At 44.0% G+C, this 8,274-nt stretch overlaps 1 pseudogene; it reads right to left on the reverse strand.

Moving 5' to 3' along the window:
• Positions 1-5,333: 5,333 nt before the first annotated feature.
• Positions 5,334-6,152, reverse strand: LOC119339368 (annotated as a pseudogene).
• Positions 6,153-8,274: the final 2,122 nt, after the last annotated feature.

Genomic DNA, 8,274 nt, shown 5'->3' on the forward strand with positions numbered 1-8,274 from the left:
CAAGATCAAATCTATACATAAGCAATTTAGTGTGTTCCATATGTTTGCCCAAATGCAATTACCACATGAATGTCCACTCATACAAAGTAGTTTGGTGACATGGCCGATGCTGAACATTGTCCATTGTACCGAGAGGCAACAGCTCTTCAATTTGTGACACTATAACAATTTGTGTTCAACCACACGCATTTCTAGTTAACCTTGAGTTACAAACTTTTGTCGAAAAATCTTGAGTTATGCTAGATATGGTGTCATCTTACATTGTTGATTGGTTAAAAATATTACTCATAACTCATTTACCATTTTGGTTGAGCCGAGTATTAACGAATTTTGGTTGCACGGTGATAGGATGTGACCGTTTGGACTAAGATCACACATGATGTGTTTGACAGCTCGGTGTCCTATATAGCAAAAATAAATAATGCATACTACTTTTACTTTTTTTGAAGATGCACACATGTTACTTGATCACATATGCTACATCATTAATTATTAATTATTAATGTTTTCTATGTTTTTTAGTTCCATGCTTCATTCCTCTATTATATTTGTTTATCTTGCAATACATCCACATTAATAAGTCATGCATGTGTGCCGCATTATCCACATGTCATCTCATCTTGACACTTTATCCATGTCATCGACCAATCAATGTTAGCATGCATTTTCACTTCAAGGCTTGGGTTATCTATTAGTTTTTGGATCATCTAAAGAATATTATGGGTTTTTAAAGACCATTGTTTTTAAAACTTAGATATGTTTGGATTCAAAAAATATTGTAGTTCTATAAATATTAGTATCCCAATACCTTTTTTGTAGTACATGAGAAAGATGTCTTGACCTCTTTTTGTAAACCAAATTGAGAAAAAACGTGGCTGAAGTATTCATTGCCGATGCATTGGAATGCTAAAGTTTTAGATTACTATAGTTTTGAAAAAAACTATGCTGCCAAACTAGTTAATCTCTCTTGGGCCACTACTAGCTGAAAACTCTTAGTGAGCTAGTATTTTCCTTGGCCCGCTGATCACCACGAGAAGGAGACCGATAATATAGAGCACATGGATATCTCTAAACTGCACAAAAAAGTGGCTCATGATCTCAAACACACTTTGGATAGTTGACCACTGCTATTAATAGGATAGTCAATTTGTGTGTTTCACGGGGTTAGCCCGCCTTATTTGGAAATCATAGATCACCTTATGCTCGGTTGATTTCCTAGGAAAATATGGAGGTATGTCTTCTCGTGGCTTGGCCTTACTATTTATACACCTTGTCGTCGCAATAGCTATCCTTTGTAAAGGTGTGGTGGACAAACAGAGCCATAAATTTGGATCTCCGTTGGAAGGCATCTAAAAGGGCGAGTTCTGGAATAGGCACAATGTCTGGTTATTCCTTAACATATCACCTACACCTTCTTTCATTATGACTAGAGTCAAAGCTGAGGTTGCCGGTTGTGAAATTTGGCGGAAGAACGGTGGAAGAGTAGGCTTTAGTAGTATTTTTTTGGTGTGCTGCCTTTGGAGGTGCTTTAACTCATGTAACCACTTTACTTCTTAGTAAATGAAACAAGGGAAATATTTGGCCTCAACAAAATGTGCTTATGTGTTGCAGAAGTATGTGGTTGCTATGGTTTAATCATGCTTATGCATATGATTCTAAAATAAGGAGACACTTTCTTCATTGAACTAAAATACTTCGTATGGTAGCCAACAATTGATTTTATATTCATAGTCATTTGTCCATCATCTGTTTAACCCCATCCTCGTTGTTCCTCTACTCTTTTCAAGTTTGGCAACCTATGTTGTGTCCTCCCATATATCCTCGGCAACTTCGTTGCCCCCCATCTCTCCTATATATGATGACATTGTCACTCTGCATCACTGTGTGTGATTTTTTTCATAGACATGCATGTGTGTGTTTTGTTGTGGTTGGATTCTCTATGCCTAGGGCCTTGTTAGATAATTGGGTGTTAGGGTAGTGATTAAGAGAAAGGATATAGAAAATATGGCAACATAAATAGAGGCTACACCGTGGATGATAGACATGATCAAATGACAGGTTAAAATAAGTTTGTTTGAGGCTTTATATCCAATGTTTGAGAGCCATGCCCGCAACACAATATTAGTATGTTAGGAGAACCCAACCTGGCACAAAAGCCTAAAACTTAGGAGACCGATCCAAAGCGAAAATTAATAGGAAACAAGGCCGGGCCGGGCCGGGCCCGGGCCCATTGTTTTTCCCATTTTCTGAAGGTTGGGCCGGGCCAGCCCGAAGCCCGACGGGCTTTTACGTGCTCAGGCCGGGCTCGGCCCCAGAAACACAGGCCCGATGGCCGGGCCCGAGCCTGAGTTTTTTGTGTCGGGCTTGGTTAGGCCCGGTCCGAAGCCCGGCCCGGCCCGAGGTTTGGCCAGGTATAGGCGTAGGGATGAGTTGGATCATTGATTGAGTAATTTTAATTTTGTTTGTTTAACCTCCTCCAGAGCACAAAGGAGATCAAATTAGAGTCACAATTCAATTTTTTGCAAACAATAATGTGCTACAAAAAGATTCATTTTTTGTGTGTCATGACTGATTACTTCTTTCCACCATTTTTTTAAAGAGTTTCATTGTATGCCCAATATCTCTCAAAAGATGAGGGTTAGAATAAACATAATATTGAGTGCAGCGTGTCGGTGCCCAGGCTCATCTGCACCCGGTCAGTAAAAAATCAAAGTAAATACTAGGAAAATTCAAAAAATTCCAATATTTTTTGTGTGATAGATAATTTGATGCGTGAGGTTCGCTCCAATTTTTAGAGCATTTGGAAATCTGAGCAGCTCTCAGCAAAAAGACAAATCGGGTCAGAACAGTGCGTGAACAGTAAACATTTTTACAGACCCCGGATTTATCTTTTTTGCCGAGAGCTACTCTGGTGTCCAAACAATTTGAAAATTGGAGCGAAGCTCACACATCAAAATATCTACCACACAATTTTTTTTGGAATTTTTGGAATGGTTCTAGTATTTTCTTTTTGATTTTTTTCGTCGGGGTGGGTGCAGCTGAGCCCCGGCATAATATTGTTCAATGGTAAGGAGGAAAAAAAATCATCTAGCTACATAAGGACCGGATGTAGCCAAGACGGTAATTGGATATTTGTTGGGTGAACCAAACCAAGGATAAGATCTAGGTCTTGTTGAGTGGTAGCCAGGATTTTAGCTTTGCTGCAACAACTTGTAGAGATCTTTATTACGATTTTCTTGTCCTTAGGCATGGGCCTTATATTCCAGAATAACCATTTTCAGTCTTCATATACTAGCTATTATTTACTTGGAAGAGAGAGTATTCCATACTAAATAATATCGGTCCATAACCATGAGTTGCAATGCATTAGATCTTGTATCACTTATCAACGAGGCCCTAACCTTTACTATTCCACATAAGAAATCATTTCTCTTTCAGTATTATGAAATGCTAATACTCGAATTAAGGAAAATCTTGTATAATAGAAAATTAACCAAAACGGTCGACCCAAACATAGTTTATCAACCTAAAGGGAAATACACTATAAAATATATATTGGCATTAAAGCATCTCCTTGCCAAGAAGAATATACGGCTTCAGTTTCCATCGTTTACCTGCTTAATTAAAGCATCGACATGAATCTTTCTATTTTTAATTCAGTTAATGGCTATACTTATTATATTGATGCCTTTATCAACCTTTTGTGATGCACTTCATAGACCATACGTAGTGGATCGTATTTATTTCCTCTCCCTTTCTCCACATCCTTTTAGTTTTTTTGATAGGATTCGTTACATTCCTTTAGTTTTGCGTCACATCCTAGAATTTATTGTTTTTAGCTATCAAACATAACAAACAATACCCCACCCCAAGAAGTGTTGAGGGTAGTAAGACTAATTTAAATGATACATTCTTCTACTTTCTTCTCATTCTTGGTTTAGGAAAGGTGAGTACTAAGAATTGTAGCGCTAAAATATGAGCCCTATGGACTAGCGATTGCTTCTCCACAGGCCTCACACTAGACACACGGTGTTGAAGTATGTGACTCGTGGTGCTCTTACCAATTGAGCGCTTTGTATTTTATTGACATATTTAATAGTAAAATTTTAGATATATTAGATAATACTTCCTCCCATCCATATTACTTGTCGTTGATTAAGTACAAAATTATACTGGGAGTTGTAATTCCGAAAAAACATAATAGTATATTGATTTGCTTAGTAGAGTACTTGGTCCCCTTCTCGTGGGTTGTATGCTTGGCCGGCTAAGCAAGAGGCATGACCTTGTTTTAAGTTAATTTCGAGAGGAGTTGGGGTTCACTTTGTTTTTCTTCACGTAGTCCTTATAGCCAAAGCTTCTATATATCGACTCTCTAATTCATCCGATTTAGCAGGAGGTATGTAAGTTGTCTGAAAATGGAAATTAGATTCAGTCGATTTCTGGAGTGAAGGAAGGAGGCGATGGCGCGCAACACCAAGGCCCTAGAGGGCGGTGCCGAGGCGAGTGAAGCGAGGCCCGAGGACGCCGGCAAGGCCTCGACCAGGAACGAGGCGCAGTTGGCGGCAGCAGACATAAACGAGTAAGGCCCTGTTTGGTTCATAAGTCCTAGGACTTTTTTTAGTCCCAACTTATAAGTCTCAAGTCCGTAAAAAGTCCCTACATGTTTGGTTCCTGGAACTTATAAGTCCCTATAAGACCATATTACAACTATAAGTCCCTATAAGTCCCTCCTTTAGAGTCTTATTTCATAAGTCCCAAATGCCCACTTTAAGCCCCTATAAGTCCCTCCTGTTTGGTTTAGATGGGACTTACAGGGACTTTTTTAAGTCCCTGAAAACAAACACCCTCTAAGAAACTTAACGTTCGGGGTGAGGAGGGGGGTGCAGGGCTCGCCGGAAAAATCTTGTCGTTCGCCGGTTTAGAGGGATGGCCGGGGGCCTGCGCCAGCACGGCGGTGAGTGGCGGTGAGTGAGGGCAGGTTGGACGAGGCTGGCACGGGAGCGCAGTGGGCCACGGGCGGCGGTGCATGGCAGTGGGTTGGGCCGATGGTCTGTGTGGCGGTCTTGGGAAGGAAACGAGGAAGGCTGGAGGATGAAGATGAAAATCCGACCATTTGTTTTACATCTAGGGGCTAAGAACAGATCAACTATTGTTTTAAATAGGGATTGTGTCAAATAGTGGCGGTCTTCCAAATCAGATATAGCAGGGCTAGAGCATCCTGCTCAAACTGCTATAACGAGGCTATAGTTAGACTAGGTCAACTGATCCAAATTGAATTGTCAGTCCACCTGGCCCTTAGACAGTCAGGCTCCTTGTCTCTCAAAAAAAGACAGTCAGGCTCCGGGACTGATAATAACTTGAACTGAGCGCGACAAATGCGAGAATGAACATTAGTCACTAAGCAGTCAGGCTCCGGGATAACGTAAGCACACGTACGTGCAGGCACGTCGCCGTGCAACGAACGAACGAACTCACCTTGGAACGAGGCGGCGTTGAACCGGCTGAGCACTTCGGGGATGGGGCCGGAGAGTTGGTTGTCGGAGACGTCGAAGAGTAGGAGGTCCTTCTGGTCGAAGTTCGGGATTGGCCCCTGGAAGCTGTTCCTGGCCAGCTGCACCACCAGCAGCTTGGGCGAGGTGATGGAGCCCGGGATGGGCCCCGTGAAGGCGTTGTCTCCGAGGAAGAGCTTCTTGAGCCCCCGCATGGCCGCGAAGGCGCCGTCGGGGATGTCGCCGGCGAGGCGATTCCGGGAAAGGTAGAGCGTCTTGAGGGCAGGGAGCGCGGAGAGCCCAGCCGGGAACGCGCCCGTGAGGTTGTTGTTTGGCGAAGCTGAGCACGCGGAGGCCCAGGAGGGCCGCAAGCGGGGCCATGTCGGGGGCGGCGCCCTGCAGGCTGAGGTACTCGAGGCGGAGTCCGAGCACCTGGTTTGTGTCCGGGTGGCACTGCACCGCGTACCACACCGGCTCCTGGCACGGGCCGGTGCCGGTGGAGGAAACCCACTGGTCGAGCGGCGCCGGAGGGCGGTCGCCCACGGGCCCGCGGAGGGTCTCCCGGAAGGCCAGCAGCACGTCGCCCTCGGACACGGCGGCGGCCGCCGCGACGAAGGCGGCCAGGACCAGGAGGAGCAGCCCGGCGGCGCCGTCGCTGAACATGGCAAGCGGGGCGCGCGCGGATGGCGGAGGATTAATGAGAGGCATGCGGCGGCGGCGGCTAAAGAAACGCGGAGGTGGGAGGTGGTGGGGAGGAGGGACGACGCGACGACGGAGGTGGCGGGGAGAGCTAAGAATAGGCGTGCCGGGTGCGTTGGACTGTGCATGCGGAGTGGCCGTGGCTTAGGTTCCGAGGCCGATCGTTTGGCAAGTAGTATAGCAGCCGTGCGAAGTACTCCTACATAGTATTAGCACGTTAGGAACAAGGCAGATTTTCCAGGCACGTAGAGAAATTAGGTTCGTTTTGAAGGAGGATTAATATACAAGCAATGACAGGTTCGTATTGGGGGAGGATTGATATACTAGCAATGACATCATTGCTGATGTCAGCAAAAAAATTAAACATGGTTATATATGTTGGAAGAGTCAATTACAGCAGTGATACTAGAACCGACGTGAACGGTCATTTTGGTGCTCGAACTTGCGGCATACATTGAACAGGTCTAAAAACTTGGCTCGCCTGTGCAAATACAGTGCAAATCGAGTTTGGATATGAAAGTAGCGCTGACTAGGCTCGCCTGTGTGGTGCGGGTTCCGCGGTCGGTAACAGGAAGGCAAAAAGGAGGTTGTGTGGCCTGTTTTTGCGCATAAACCCCCTCGAATTTTTTTATTTCTCACACAGAAGCCCTTGTTGACGTTGGCATTTCCGTTTTTTCATCTCTATGACGAATAAGTCCCGCCTGTTAGGGCAGTATTTAAAATTAGAATGAAAATTATAAGCCCCGGGTCTCGAACAAGTGACCATGGTTAGCACACAGCAGAACTTCAACACTCAACCCATCACGTCTTGACGTCCTCATTACATCTTTTTTAGCAACTGACGTCCTCATTACATAACTCAAAGTTTAATATAGAAGAATAAAGTCGTTCCTGGAGCTGAATTGTGCTGCCAATCACTGCAGCCCATTCGCACCTGTTTTTTTTTTTATAAATTTTTAAAGATATGTAAATTCTAATCTCAATAATAAAAATATGGTTTAATTATTCTTGCATTATAAATATTATAAATACAAACGAAATAAATTACTTTTCAAAATTGTTCACATATTATTTAAAAATTGTTCACACATTATGATGCCCCTCCGTGATCGAATCCCCCTCCCGTAGTGTCGGAAAAGGCCTCCAGATGGGATCTCGTGGTTCTGGAATTTGCGGCAGCAGAAAAAGTATTTCGCGGACTCCTTTGTTGGTTTCACGATTTTAGAGAATTTATAGAGGCGGAGTTAGATCAAACGGAGCCCCGTGGTCCCCACAACATACCAAGGCGTGCCTACGGGCATGGTGTCTTGTGGGCCCACGGTCCATCGTCTGCTCCCGAAGCTTCTAGTATCTCTTTTGTCAAGAACAAGTTTGGTGTCATTTGGACTTCGTTTGGTACTGATATTACGCGAAACCAAAAACAAGCAAAAAAACAACAAGCGACACTGGGCACTAAGTTACTCCCTCTGTCCCATAATATAAGAACTTTTTTACACTGCACTAGTGTCAAAAACGTTCTTATATTATCGGACGGAGGGAGTAATAGGTTAGTCCCGAAATATGATATATAATTGCTTGAAAGTGTATATAAAATGTTCAAGATTGATAATATAATAACATAGAACAATAAAAAAATTAGAGATACGTTGGAGACGTATCACCTTGTCAGCGGGAGCACTACATGAAGCATCAGATCGAAACACCTACTAAAGGTTGGGACTCAAAGCGTACCACTGAGACCGAGAAAACTGAGCCCTGGAATCTTCCCCGTTCATGCAATCATTGTTGGCATTATCAGCTTTGGAGGGAGAGGGAGACGGTCTGGGAGGTGGAGCCTGCAGATCAACCTGTCCTTCCACCGGAATCTTTATATGGTAAGTAGGCGAAGTAAGGAATACATCCACAAATCCACAAACACGCCCTGGGGCGCGACACCAGATCTTAGTGCTAACTAGGCCAAGCACTACTAGGGATAAGCCTAGTAGTGGCATGGGGTATAAGGCTAGTAGTAGAGTGGGCGGCCACACTACTACTACCGCGCTACTACTAATTAGTTATAGCACGTTCCTAGACTCAGCGTTGCTAA

Source organism: Triticum dicoccoides, chromosome 7B (assembly GCF_002162155.2).
Source record: "Triticum dicoccoides isolate Atlit2015 ecotype Zavitan chromosome 7B, WEW_v2.0, whole genome shotgun sequence".
NCBI classification, from domain to species: Eukaryota; Viridiplantae; Streptophyta; class Magnoliopsida; order Poales; family Poaceae; genus Triticum; species Triticum dicoccoides.